The sequence below is a fragment of the Sorex fumeus genome, unplaced genomic scaffold (genome assembly GCF_029834395.1).
Source record: "Sorex fumeus unplaced genomic scaffold, SorFum_2.1 ptg000061l, whole genome shotgun sequence".
NCBI lineage: Eukaryota > Metazoa > Chordata > Mammalia > Eulipotyphla > Soricidae > Sorex > Sorex fumeus.
Genome location: NW_026606118.1, coordinates 32,495,545 through 32,510,224, shown reverse-complemented (window position 1 = coordinate 32,510,224; position 14,680 = coordinate 32,495,545).

Below are 14,680 nucleotides of genomic sequence, written 5' to 3'. Positions count from 1 at the left end.
CACAGTAACAACAAATCTCACAATGGAGAAGTTACTGGTGCCCACTCGAGCAAATTGATGAGTGGGAGGACAGTACTACAGTGCATTATATTCAAATATGCAAAATAAAAAACTCATAAACATGTTCCATATGTATCCAATGACACAAAATTGAACAAAAAGAGTAATTAATTTGTAATGACATGATTGAACTCCAGAATGTTGAACATTTCTTTTTCCAGACCAAATATTTTAGAAATACTAGTATAAGACTCTCATAGGAAAATTTCTCCACTTAATTTTTTATCACTTAATAAAATTTCTCCACTTAATTTTTTATATACCTGAGATATGTTGGTATTATAAAACTATTATTCATACTTTCAAAATATCACCATCTTAAACAGCATATAAAGCAATTATACTTTATCTGAGCAATCTTGATACCAGACAAGTAATTGATCCTGGTTTTTCAAGTAGGAAACTGAAACTTTAAAGGTATTGCAATTTGTCGTGCACATTATCTTAGGTACTGAGTTAGATTCGAATTTATCACAGGTGTGATAAAAGGAGATAACTACTCTAGTTTATGGTGTTTAGCGTAAAATATTACCTCATGGCTATTAACTAATAAGATCTACAAACCAAAAGAATGTCAATAAAATTTGTGAAGAATTGTTTCTAGGTTAGGGCTGGAGCGATAGCACAGCGGTAGGGCGTTTGCCTTGCATGCAGCCAACATGGCCGACCCGAGTTCGATTCCTGCGCCCCTCTCGGAGAGCCCAGCAAGCTACAGAGAGTATCTCGCCCACATGGCAGAACCTGGCAAGCTACCCATGATGTATTCGATATACCAAATACAGTAATAACAAAGTCTCCAATGGAGACGTTACTGGGCCCGCTCGAGCAAATTGATGAACAACGGGAGGACAGTGACAGTGACAGTGTTTCTAGGTTTACTTCTTAGATCTAAAGACTCCTTGTGTTGCCTCAAACTCTTTTTGTTGTCGTTCTTTGGGGTCACACTGGCTGTGCCCATGTCTTACTCCTGGCTCTGAATTTAGGGATCAATCTGGAGGTGCTCAGGAGACCATCTGGGGTGCCGAGTATTGAACTGGGCTTAACAGATGAAAGTGCCCTGCCCACCTACTCCAGCCCCTCAAAATTATCCTGAAGACAAAAAATGGCTAAGCCAATGGAGTTTTCTACTTCTACATTAAGCAGAAACTTTTTAGATTTTTAGAATATGTAACTTTTTAATTTGTTTTTGTTTGTTTGCTTTTGTTTTGGAGGCACATCTTAATGATGCTCAGGTGTGGCTTTGCCCTCAGGGATTATTCCTAGTAGGCTCAAGAGACCATATGAGTGCCAGGGATTGAACCAGATCCACCACATGCAAAACAAGTGTCCTATCCACAGTACTATAGGCGTTTGCCTTGCACGCAGCCAACATGGCCGACCCGAGTTCGATTCCTCCGCCCCTCTTGGAAAGCCCAGCAAGCTACCGAGAGTATCTCACCCGCACGGCAGAGCCTGGCAAGCTTCCCGTGACATATTCGATATGCCAAACACAGTAACAACAAAGTCTCCAATGGAGACGTTACTGGGCCTGCTTGAGCAAATCATTGATCAACGGGAGGGCCTGATATATGGTCTAGGAATATATAAAACTATTTTATTAGAAGAAGTCTAATTTCAATAAAAGATTTTTTAAAAAATAGACATAAATGGCATAAAGGCAATTCGTCTTTATTAAAGCTTTCAATATTACAAAAAATAAAGTGCTTCTTTTTCTCTTTTAATTGAATCACCATGAGATACACAGTTACAAAGATGTTCTTGATTGAGTTTTAGTCATACAATGTTCCAGCACCCATATCTTCACCAGTGCACATTTCCCACCACCCATGTCTATAGTTTCTCTCCAGCACGTCTCAGCCTGCCTCTCTGGTGGACACTTTTCTCCCCCCTCACACACCGCGGTGGGTTCCCTTTTAGGCTCTGTGGGTTGTAAAACTGTAACTGAAAGGATATCATGTATATCACTTTACCTCATTTTCAGTATTCAGTTCTTGTCTAAATTATATGTTCCAAAAACATTGTCAAGCTTCCTAGCATGGATTAGTCCTCCTGGCTCTCATTTTCTAATGTCTTTGGGTACTAATCCTACACTGTCGTGTCTTTCTTTTTATATTCTGCAAGTAACTGATTATTCTATATCTGTCACTATCCATCTGACTTACTCAGCATGAGATTTTCAGTGTCTGTGTATGGGAAAAATTAATGGCTTCATTTTTTTCCTAACAACTGCATAGTATTCCATTGTGTAGATATACCATAATTTTCTTTATTCACTCATCTGTTCTCAGGCACTTTGGTTATTTGCGTATTCTGGCTATTGTGAATAGTACTGCAATGAACATAGGAATGCAGATGCTTTTCTGCATTGTGTTTTTGGGCCCCTAGAATATATTCCTAGTAGCAATATTGTTGGGTCTTATGGAAACTTAATTTTGAATGTTTTGAGGACTATCCATACTGCTTTCCAAAATGGCTGGACAAGTTGGCATTCCCATGAGCAGTGAACGAGAGTTCCCATATTCCTCATTTGGAACAACATGGTTTTTCTTGTTCTTTTCGGTGTGTGCCATTCTCTGTGGTAAGAGCTGATATCTCCTTACTCTTTTGATTTGCATCTACTTGATGATTAGTGATTAGAGCATTTTTACGTGCCTTTTGGCCATTTGTATTTCTTTTTTGAAGTTTCTGTTCATCTCCACGTATTTTTTGATGGGGTTGGATCTTTTTTTCTTGTAAGTTCATATAACTTGGCTATTAATCAGATAAGTGTTGAGTAAGTAATTTTACCATTATGTGGGATGTCTTTGTATATGGTTATTGTTTTCATTGAGGCATACAAGCTTCTTAGTTTATTGTTTTCTTTTTTATCTTTGCTTTTTTTTAAATCTTTTCTTCTACTTGCTTAGTCAATGGTGTTTCATCCTTGAAGATGCCTTCATATTCAATGTCATGGAGAGTTCTGCCAATTTTTTCCTCTATGTACTTTATGGATTCAGATCTGGTATAAAGGTATTTAATACATTTTAATTCGGCTTTTGTGTATGATTTTAAAAAGAGGTCTTAATTCATCGTCGTCATCATCATCATCATCATCATCATCATCATTATTTTTCATATAGCTGACAGTTTTCCCAGTACCACTTGTTGAAGAAGCTTGGCTTGCTCTACTTCATATACTTTAGCTCTTTATCGAAAATGATCTGATCATACCCCTGAGAGTCTGTTTCAGAAAATTCAAGTCTATTTCTTGACCTGAGGACCAGTTTTTATTTCCAGTACTATGCGCTTTTAATTACTATTGCTTTTTAGTACAATTTGAAGTTGGGAGTCATTTCATTCATCTTTTTCCCAAGGATTTTTTAGCTATTTGCAGGTCTGTGTTTATTGTTCCATATTAATCTCAGGGGGGTGGAATGATAGCACAGAGGGTAGGGCGTTTGCCTTGCATGCGGCCGACCAAGGTTCGATTCCTCCATGCCTCTCAGAGAGCCCGGCAAGCTACTAAGAGTATACCACTCACACAGCAGAGCCTGGCAAACTTCCTGTGGCATATTCTATATGCCAAAAACATGAGCTTTTTGACCATTTGTATTTCTTTTTTGAGGAAGCTTCTGTTCATTTTTTCTCCCCATTTTTTAATGGGTTGAAGTTTTTTTTTCTTGCATAATTCTACTAGTGCCATGTCTATCTTGGATATTAACCTTTTATCAGATGGGTATTGGGTAAATATTATTTACCATTACATGGGTTCTCTCTGAATTTTGGTCACTGTTTCTTTTGAGGTGAGGAAGCTTCTAGTTTAATGTAGTTCCATTTGTTTATGTGTATTTCCACTTGCTTGGTCAGTGGTGTTTCATCCTTAAAGATGCTTTTAGTTTCAATGTCATGGAGAGTTCTGCCTACATTTTCCTCCATTTACCTTCTGGACTCTGATATTGAGTTCTTTAATTCACTTTGATCTGATTTTTGTGCCTAGCACTAGACAGAGATCAGAGTTCATTTTTTTCAGGTAGCTGTCCGGTTTTCCCAGCACCACTTGTTGAAGAGGATTTCCTTGTTCCACTTCACATTTCTTGCTCCTTTATCAAAGATTAAGTGATAATATATTCAAGAGTCTAAAAGAATATTCAACTCTGTTCCATTGGTCTGTGGGTCTGTTTCTAGTCCAATACCATGCTGTTTTAATTACTATTGCTTTGTAGTACAGTTTGAAGTTGGGAAAGGCGATGCAACCCGTCTCTTTTTCCCAAAGGATTGCTTTAGCTATTCCTGGGTGTTTATTGTCCCTTATAAATTTCAAGAGTGGTTTGTCTATTTCTTTGAAGAATGTCATGTATATCCTCATACGGATCACATTAAATCTGCATAATGCATTAGGGAGTATTGCCACTTTGATAATGTTAATCCTCCCTATCCATGAGCAAGGGATGTGTCTCCATTTTCTAGTGCTCTCTTTTATTTCTTGAAGTAGTATTTTGTATAAATCCTTCACCTGTTTAGTTAAACTGATTTTGGGATATTTGAAGTACTCTTGTGAAAGGAATTGTATTTTTAATCTCTCTCCCTTCTCTTTTATTATTTGTATATAGGAAAGCCATGGACTTTTGCATGCTAATTTGTAAATACCATCGTTTGAAAACTTACTCATGATGATTTGTTACAGGCATTCAATCCCACCACCACTATCACCTTCCACCCATCATTCTCTCCATTTTCCCAACCACTACTCAAGCTCAAGGCAGGCCCAAATAATTTATTTTCTATTGGAAATAGATAACAGAATGATAAAAAGTATTTCCATAGAAGAAAATAAATGAAAATTGTTGTATCTCACCATGTGGATGTATATTAAGTTCGTGACTGAGGTATTACTAAAACGTTGTTACAAGTTAAGCTTCTGTGTTAATGTTTTGATAGTCGAGATTGGTTAGTGTCTAAATCACAATTTATTCAATCTGATGTGCTACTACTGAATTTTCAAGGTGTAGAATTTGGAGATGTCTTGGTATATTTTTCTTGCTTAATTGCTATTGCAAATACTCCCATTACTATATTGAATAGTCAGATTCTATTTTCTAGTATTTTGGTAAAGATCTTTGCATATGTGTTCATCAAGGACAATAGCCTATAGTCTTCCTTCCTTCCTTCCTTCCTTCCTTCCTTCCTTCCTTCCTTCCTTCTTTCCTCCCTCCATCCCTTCCTTTCTTTCTTTCTTTCTTTCTTTCTTTCTTTCTTTCTTTCTCTCTGCTTTTGGTATCAGAGTGATGTTTGTCTCATAGATACTGGCAGTGTTTCTGTTTCTTTGATTTCCTGGAAAATCCTGAAAAGGACTGGCAGAAGGTACTCTTGAAAGCATTGGGAATTTCTTTTATTAAAATTTGAGAATTTCCAGGGTTGAAAAAATAGTACCGTGGGTAATGCATTTGTCATACATGTGTCAAATCCCCAGTATCCCACATGGTCCCAAAATCCCTGCCAGGCGTGATTCCTACATGCAGAGTTAGGAGAAACTACTAAGAATTTCCACGTGTGGCTCCAAAAGAAAAGAAAAGAAAACAACAAACAAAACAATAACAAAAAAGCGGAAATTTTTCATGTCAACAAACAAGCATTTTTTTTTTTGAAAATATCTGCATTACATTGTAAAGGTTGACTAATCACATTTTTTAATTATTGTTTTATTCAACATGACACAACTTTACTAATTTGGTTGAGGCACATCTTTGAAAACAAAAACTTCCTATAAGGATACCCATGACATTCTTCAAAAAAATGGAGCAAACACTCCTGAAATTTATATGGAACAATAAGCCCCCACGAATAGCTAAAGCAATTCTTGGGAAAAAGAAAATGGGAGGAATCAACCTCCCTAACTTCAAACTTTACTACAAAGCGGTAATAATCAAAACAGCATGGTACTGGAACAAAGGCAGAACTGCAGACCAATGGAACAGAGTTGAATACACGGACATCTCCCCTCAATCATATGATCATCTAATCTTTGACAAAGGTGCAAGAAATGTGAAGTGGAGTAAGGAAAGCCTCTTTAACAAATTGTGCTGGCATCACTGGATGGCTACTTGCAAAATAATGGGCTCAGAACTCTGCCTAACACCATGTACAAAGGTAAGATCAAAATGGATTAAAGACCTCAACATCAGACCAGAAACCATAAGGTACATTGAAGACAAAGTTGGCAAAACCCTCCATGACATTGAGGCTAATGGTATTTTCAAAGATGCCACGCCACTGGCCGAGCAAGTGAAAACAGAGATAGATAAATGGGACTATCTTAAACTAAGAAGCTTCTGCGCCTCCAAAGAAACAGTGACCAAAATACAAAGACAGTCTACAGAATGGGAAAGGATATTCGCCGAATACACATCTGACAAGGGGTTGATATCCAGGATATACAAAGTACTGGTTAAACTCCACAAGAAGAAAACATCCAACCCCATCAACAAATGGGGCAAGGAAATGAACAGAGACTTTCTCAAAGAAGAAATCCGAATGGCAAAAAAGCACATGAGAAAATGCTCTACATCATTAATCATCAGGGAGATGCAGATCAAAACCACAATGAGATACCATCTCACACCTCAGAGACTGGCCCACATTCAAAAGAACAAAAGCAACTGTTGCTGGCGCGGATGTGGCGAGAAAGGGACACTCCTTCACTGTTGGTGGGAATGTCTACTGGTTCAGCCCTTTTGGAAAACAGTATGGACGTTCCTCAAAAAGTTAGAAATTGAGCTCCCATTTGACCCAGCAATACCACTTCTGGGAATATATCCCAGGGAGCAAAAACGTGTAGTCGAAGTGAAATCTGCACTTGTTTGTTCATTGCAGCACTCTTTACAGTAGCCAGAAACTGGAAGAGACCTGAGTGCCCAAGAACAGATGACTGGTTAAAGAAACTTTGGTACATCTACACAATAGAGTACTATGTAGCTCTTAGAAAAGATGAAGTCATGAAATTTACATACAAGTGGTACAATATGGAAAGTATCATCCTAAGCGAAATGAGTCAGAAAGAGAGGGATAGACATAGAAAGATTGCATTCATCTGGGGGATATAAAATAACAAAACATGAGATTAATACCCAAGAATAGCTGAGATCAACACCAGGAGGATTACTCCATAGCTTAGAGGCCAGCCAGGTATTCTAGGGGAAAGGACAGTTCAGATAGAGAAGGGAGCACCAAATGGAGGGTGTTTGGAGGATCCTCCCAGGAGGGGAGATGCAGGTTGAAAGTAGACTGGACTGAACACGTTTGCCACTCAATGCCTCTTTTGCTGATCACAACACCCAAAAGGAGAGAGAAAACAAAAAGGAATGCCCTGCCACAGTGGCAGGGGGGGATGGGGGAATGGGGAGGGAGGGATATTATCCTTGGTGGTGGAAAATGGGCACTGGTGGAGGGATGGGTATTTGATCATGGTATGACTGAAATCCAAGCACAAAAATTTGTAAGTCTACAACTGTACCTCATGGTGTTTCACTAATAAAAATTAAAAAAAAAACACCTAAACTCTTCTGTACTGTGAACCTCCTCTCTAAGAAGTCAAAGTATGGTAGGAAAATTGTTCAATGGATGGAGTCATATACAATGAAAGGATCAGAAGACCTATGCAGATGTTATTTGTGGCAATGTAGCTCAAATATATATCATAACTGCAGTAGTTTCATGAGCAAATTAATAAACGCGGGAGAAGACTAAGAAGGATCTTAAAAGTTTCATTTCCCAGAAATCTGACAAGGTTTCCTTGCTTGGATTTCAAAAACATCTTGGAAGGAAGTTTACTGTACTTTCTTCTATTCAAAACAAAACATTAGTCAAAAAATTATATATTGAAATAATGACAACCAGAAATCAGTCATATGGGTGTTTTAATTATTTTTTCAAGTTTTTCTGAGGTTTAGTACTATCCTCTATATGCTAAATAGGAAAAAGAAATAGCTGATATAATTTAAAACAGTATTTTGCTTCATCAAAAGTTAAAATTATTAACTCTTGAACAAAGACCAAGTTGGAAAAAATAACATTTTAATTTGGAACATTTTTGTGGGAAGGAATGGAAATAAAAAATGACAAGTGAATGAGTTGGAAATTACTACAATAATTATACAACTTTGAACTTAACTGTCATAAATTGTAGATACTTGTTAAAATGCATGCTAGAGTTTCAACAACGCAATACTAATGGGCATAATAAATCTTCAACTAGAGCTTTCAGGTATTTAAAACAAGTACTAAACCAACCAAAGAAAATATTTTAAATGAGCAATGCTAAATGAATCAAGTCCTTTTCTGGTAGCACAGCTCTCCTGGAACTCATGATATGGAGGATACCAGATGGCTTTTGAACACATTAAAATTCTGTTTGCGAGTATTAGTAATGGGGGAAAATAATGATACAAGCATTAGGGTGCAATAGAAGTTTTAACATTATTTGGGCCAATGTGGCAAGGTAGACATTAGTATGACATTGGGATGTTTTTAAATGAAATGGTAGATGGAAAGCAGATGTATTGCAAGAGCTGTATATTTATTAGATATCTTACCAAAATAAATGTAAGACTACTAAATCACTTAATAGTTTGATCACTCTGCATTAAAATAATCAAATAAGTCTATAGTATATGTTATATATAAATTTGACTAATAAGAATCAGACATTTGATCCACTGAATATGGTCAATCTTTCATTCAGGTGAATACTTTCCCCTGTTGTTTCCTGGCTTTGATCACTAACAATAAAGAATATAGAGCAACATTTTTATGAATATTTAGGTGAAACAACAATAAGATACCTCCGCTGCTTAAGTGTTCAAAACTATTTTTAATAGAAAAAGAGTGCAATTACCAGGGCTGTTTGATTTCCAGTTTTCCTTTCTACCAGTACAATAGGATGCCTATTTTAAACAATTTAAACCAATTTCAGTGATCTCCCCCATTATGTTATGTGTTTGTGATGAGAAATCTGGCATAGCTCACTGTGAAGGTTTATAAATTGGCAGTGTTAGGTGCTCTTTAAAGTGTGTTGGGAAGTAGGGAGTAGGGACCATATGCATGGATGAAATTCATGATGCTGAAATTTTTAGAAGAGGAAATGCCTTTGCTAACTCAATCATCTTCTGCTGACAGTAGCCTAGCCTTGGGGAAAAGAAATGCATTTATGTGATTCTTTTCTCTATTAACCTCCAGACTGATTCAAACATGGAATTTTCTCTTTTACTAGACAGGGTGCAATGAGCCTGATTTCCCTTCTTTCTCTCTGGAGAACCTTAGCTCTTCCCATAACTGATGAATCTATGCTTAGCAGCCCTGCTGCATTGCAAGAGACTAGGTCAGAGCTTCCCACATCAGTTTTTATTTTTAAATGCAAAAAATAAAAGGGGAAGGGAACAAGTAATCTATTTGTAATTTACATTTTCCTTTAACTGTGGGGGAAATGGTAATTGCCCAGCTGTGAAATTCTTATGCTCATCTTCCTTTCTACACATTGGAAGATAAGGAAGTAAATTTTAATGCCAAGTGTTCATCTGTACTAGTCCTCTGTCTCCTCAATCTTTTTAAACTTTTTTTTCCCCTTCACTGAAACACATAACTTAAGAAAGGTCTTTTTGTTTCATTGTTTCTCATGGGCTGAACCAAACACTCAGAACAGCTGGTAGATGAGGAAGTTGTGTGACTTACTTCCCATCTGATTATTGTCAGTTCTTCAGAAATAATAACTTAGGTAGGGTGTGCTTAGTAAGTATTTATAGTTATAAATACTTGAATAGCTTGTTGATTATAGAAAATGGAGAGTGGTTTTTAACAAAATGCTTACTTGCACATACTATTGATTGTACATATGGATCTTCATTGCTTGAGATGTTTGCATACTTGTAACACACGCATTGTCAATGGAAGTCTATGGGCAGTAGACAACTACAATAAATTAAGAGAATTTCTTTAAAGAAAAACTTATCTTCACCTGCTAGAGTTACGAACTGTGAAGATCCTAGATGAACATAATCTAATTAGATATTCCCTCAAATTTTATTGAACCTCTAACACAATTACATTTGGAATGCTGAAATATTCAATAGATATTTTAATATCCCAATCATTTTTATGAGATTATTCAGCAAGTGAGTATTTTGTCCCATCCTGAGCCAAATTATCAGCTAATTTTTTTAAAACTGTGTTTTCAAAAAGTAAAATTCTTTAAGTGAATTTCATATTGATCATCTACTTTTACTGAGGAATTATTCATAAATAACAACAAATATTGTTTTTTCAGAAAGTTTAGAGTTCTCAATTAAAATATCATTGAGTTTATAGTTTCACATTACTGTAAATATTTCAAATTTCCTTTTATTAATATATTCAGTATCAAAATGAAAATATTATGTAAGATCCAAAATTTTATCACATAAATATCTTATTCTAAAAGTGAAACATTTAATAAACTTCCACCATAATGATTAAAACTTGATTTCTTTATTTAAATGAGGAAAAATAAGGATGAATTCAGAGTTGTTTTTAATTGTGAATATTTTTGTTAATTAATAAAATGTATTTTGTTAATAAAGACAAAAATTAACTAAAGATGAGAGTGGGGTTGCATAAGTGTGCAAACTATATTGTCATTTAGTCAATAGACCTCAAAGTCTATTTGTAGACTCCTTTTACAAGAATTTGCTGTCCCACTGGATTTTAACCTCCTCTAGGGATCCACTTACCTAGAGAATAAATGAACTGGTGTGAGAAAGATCCATTGCTTTTCCTGCAGATCGTTTGCCTCTGAAAGAAAAACAAAGCAGTTGCTCACTGCATAAGCTTCTGCAGAATACTTTTTGTCTTCGTGATAGGGACAGTGAGTAGACCACACTCTGTGTGGGCATGTGAGGCGTCAGTTGTGGACTTTTCACCTCATTTATCACTAACAGTTTGCTGCTATTTCCAAAAAATTCACATAAAACTCTGTCCATGTACAGAAATATGAATAATTTGGGGATTCAATTTATATTATGAAATTTTCTTACTTAACTTATTGTAGTTGTGGGTTTTGGGGGACAGGGGACCCTGTCAGTGCTCACCCCTTACTCCTGACTCAGAGGTTAGGGATGTCTGCCACAGGACTCAGGGGAACCATATGTGGTACCAGGGCTCAAACTCTGGTCTATTGCTTGCAATCCTGTATTATTGCACTAACAAAGGAATTTTAAATAGTTTCATTGGAAAAATATTCCTATTACTGAAAGAATACACATACCCTTAACATTGGGGGTGGTTATAGGTTGTTAATGTAGTAATTAATTTCTACCTCATAATCTTGTGATACCAAAGTAAATACAGAAATAAAATGAACATGTTTATTATCCATGTATATAAAATTATTTTACATATTTGGAGCAGATATTTGTCTAAAATGATTAAATTTGAAGTTGACTTTTTTTTTTCTGTTGATGAAGTATCACTGTATTGCTCTATCACTGTCATCTTGTTTTCCATAGATTTCCTCAAGCAGGCATCAGTAATGTCTTCTTTGTCCTAGCCCTGAGATTTTACAAAGTGCCACATTCGAGGCTCTTTCAGGGTCAGGGGAATGAGATCCAACATTGCTACTGGGTTTTGGCATATTGAATATGTCACGGGGAGTTTGCCAGACTCTGACGTGCAGGCAGGAAACTCTCTGTAGCCTGCCGGGTTCCCCAAGAGTAAGAACTAGATAATAAGATGTTGCTTGGGTTTTATAATCTTTGGGTCTTGGCCACTGATGGGATAACATGGCGCTGGGGCCAGTTGGTGGGTGTAATGCCTACCTACTGGAAGATGGGGTATCTGGGTGGAGGAGGCCCAGTCCCAATCTGAGCAGGTTTGGAATCTCAGCCCTGGATCCGGCATGCCTGGGTTCCTCTACCGGTTCCTACATGTGTGAGGCTCGTCCGAAAGTGTGGAGAGTGGTCTTAAGCTGTGGCTGGTTCTTGGAGGTTTTTGGCTGCTGGGGCTCTGCTCGGTGCAGGGAAGAAAACTTAACTGCCCCCCTCCAAGAGGCCCCTGTGAGGATAGTCAGGTGAGAGATAGGAGACTCTGCACTGTTCTCTTCCAGGAGCTGGGTTTTATAGTCTCTGGGTCTTGGCTGTTGATGGGATCACACACAGCTCCTGGAAGAAAATGGCACAGTCTCCTGCCCCTGCACCTAGCTGTCCTCACTGGGGCCCCTTGTAGGGGGGCAGGTTGTGTTTCCCTCCATGCACCTAGCAGAGCCCCAGCAGCCGCAGACCCCTGGAACTAGCCACAGCCATGCTTAAGATAACTCTTCACATATTTGGACAAGCCTCACGCATGAAGGAACCCTGGCATGCGGACCTGGGGCATAGATTTCCAAGCCCGCTCGGATTGGGACTGGGCCTCCTCCACCCAGATCCCCCATCTTCCAGTAGGTAGGCGTTACACCCACCAGCTCCCCCCTCACAATGTTATCCCATCTGTTGATTAAAGATGAAAAGTTATTAAAGGAAATTATTAAATGTAGAATCTCATTGAAGCACTTTGGAAATGTCTGATATTTTATAACTAGAAATATACCCCTTTTCACTTTAGTTCCTCAAAATTCTTACCTCACAAGAAAATTTTCTGACAAAGAAACTTTGGCATTCACTTGGCACTGTAGATTTTGTTATATATTTATATGAAATTTTGTTATTTTCTATGTGAGTTTCTATGAATAAGAATATAGGATAGAGTTAAGGAATTGAGACTGCAATTTATGAGAACTAGAAAAGTATAACACTGTAGGATTGTCCTCCTGTTGTTCATCAATTTGCTCAAGCGGGCACCAGTAACGTCTCTGTTGTGAGACTTGTTGTTACTTTTTTTGGCATATCAAGTATGCCACAGGTAGCTTGCCAGGCTCTGCTGTGTGGGTGGGATACTCTCGGTACCTTGCTGGTCTCTCTGAGAGGGACAGAGGAATCGAACCCCGGCCAGCAAACAGCAGCAAACGCCCTACGACTGTGCTATCGCTCATCCCATGGCAGTGATTGTATAGTGGTTAGTACTCTGCATTGTGTAGAAAAGTGTAGGCGTATAAAAAATGTTCAATAAGGACCAGAGAGCTAGTACACTTGCCTTGCACTTGGCCTAGCTGGGTTCCATCTCAGGTACCACATGTAAGTCCTCTAAGCCCCAAAGGGGTGATCCTTGAGAACAGAAGAAAGCCCTAAGTAACACTAAGATCATCCCAGAACCATCCTCTCTATTAAAAAAAATCCAACCAGTCAAGAAACACAGACTTGAGTTGATTTTTTGACACAATTATCAGTAGGATAGATTTTTTTACTTAACTATTATTATAATATACAATTTTTGTCAGGTTGGAGTGATAAGACAGTGGGTAAGGCAATTTCCTTGCACGCAGCCTACCGCTCGGCCCAGGTTTGATTCTTCCACCCCTCTTAGAGAGCCCAGCAAGCGACTGAGAGTATCTTGCCCGCACAGCAAAGCCTGGCAAGCTACCCGTGACGTATTCAATATGCCAAACACAGTAACAGCAAGTCTCACAATGGAGATGTTACTGGGTTCACACCAGCAAATCGAGGAACAATAGGAGGCCAGTACAGTTCAGGACAATTTTGTCACTGTATCTTTCCTTATTGTAACTATTGTCTTTCATTATACACAGAAGACCCACTCTACCGGAACCCAATAAATCCCTCATTAGCAGACCTCAACTACCTCCACTATCTCCACTACCCAACTGCCGCCATGCTCCAAGTTGCTTTCCAGACAGCGAGGCCACAACACATCATAAGACACTTAATAGCCATCTTCCAAGATTACTGCACCATATTTGATAGAGTTCATATATGGTTTGAACCATGGAAACACCTGAAAGAGTGACTAGAGGCCGCCCTAAAAGCTGCTATCCCTCTCTGAGAGCCTGGAAAACTACTGAGAATATTGCGCCCGCATGGCAGAGACTGGCAAGCTATCTGTGGTGTACTCGATATGCCAAAACCAGTAAATACAATGGGTATCATTCCCCTGACCCAGAAAGAACCACCAATATGGCAGCATTAAGAAGGATGAGGAAGGAGAGGCTGATAAAATATCAAGACCGAACTAGGCTGCCAAAATGAAGAAGGACAAAAATGACTGTCTGTACTTTCAATGCACGTATGCTGGCATCGGATGCATCTATCGAGGACCTGATGGTACAAGCATGAAAGATCAAGTATGACATCATTGGCCTGACTGACATGAGAAGGCATCAATCACATCATGCCATTTTCGACACTGGAGAAGAACTGTTCCTCAGAACATGCAACAAAATGGGCGTCAATGGTGTCAGTGTCCTTGTCAACACGATCTTGGCCATGAGCATTGATTCATTCAAATGCCTAACAACCGAAATTGGAAGATTACACTTGAATAGATGTGACTCATGGCCAGCAGTTTCTATCTTCGTTGTCTATGCACAAGCATCCAGTTACGATGAAGGAGAAATTAAAAAGTTCTACATGGAGCTAGAGAAGTTCTATAAAGAAGACCACACCTTCTACAAGATCATTGTCGGTGATTTTAATGCCAAGATAGGACCAAAGAACTCCACATCGGGACC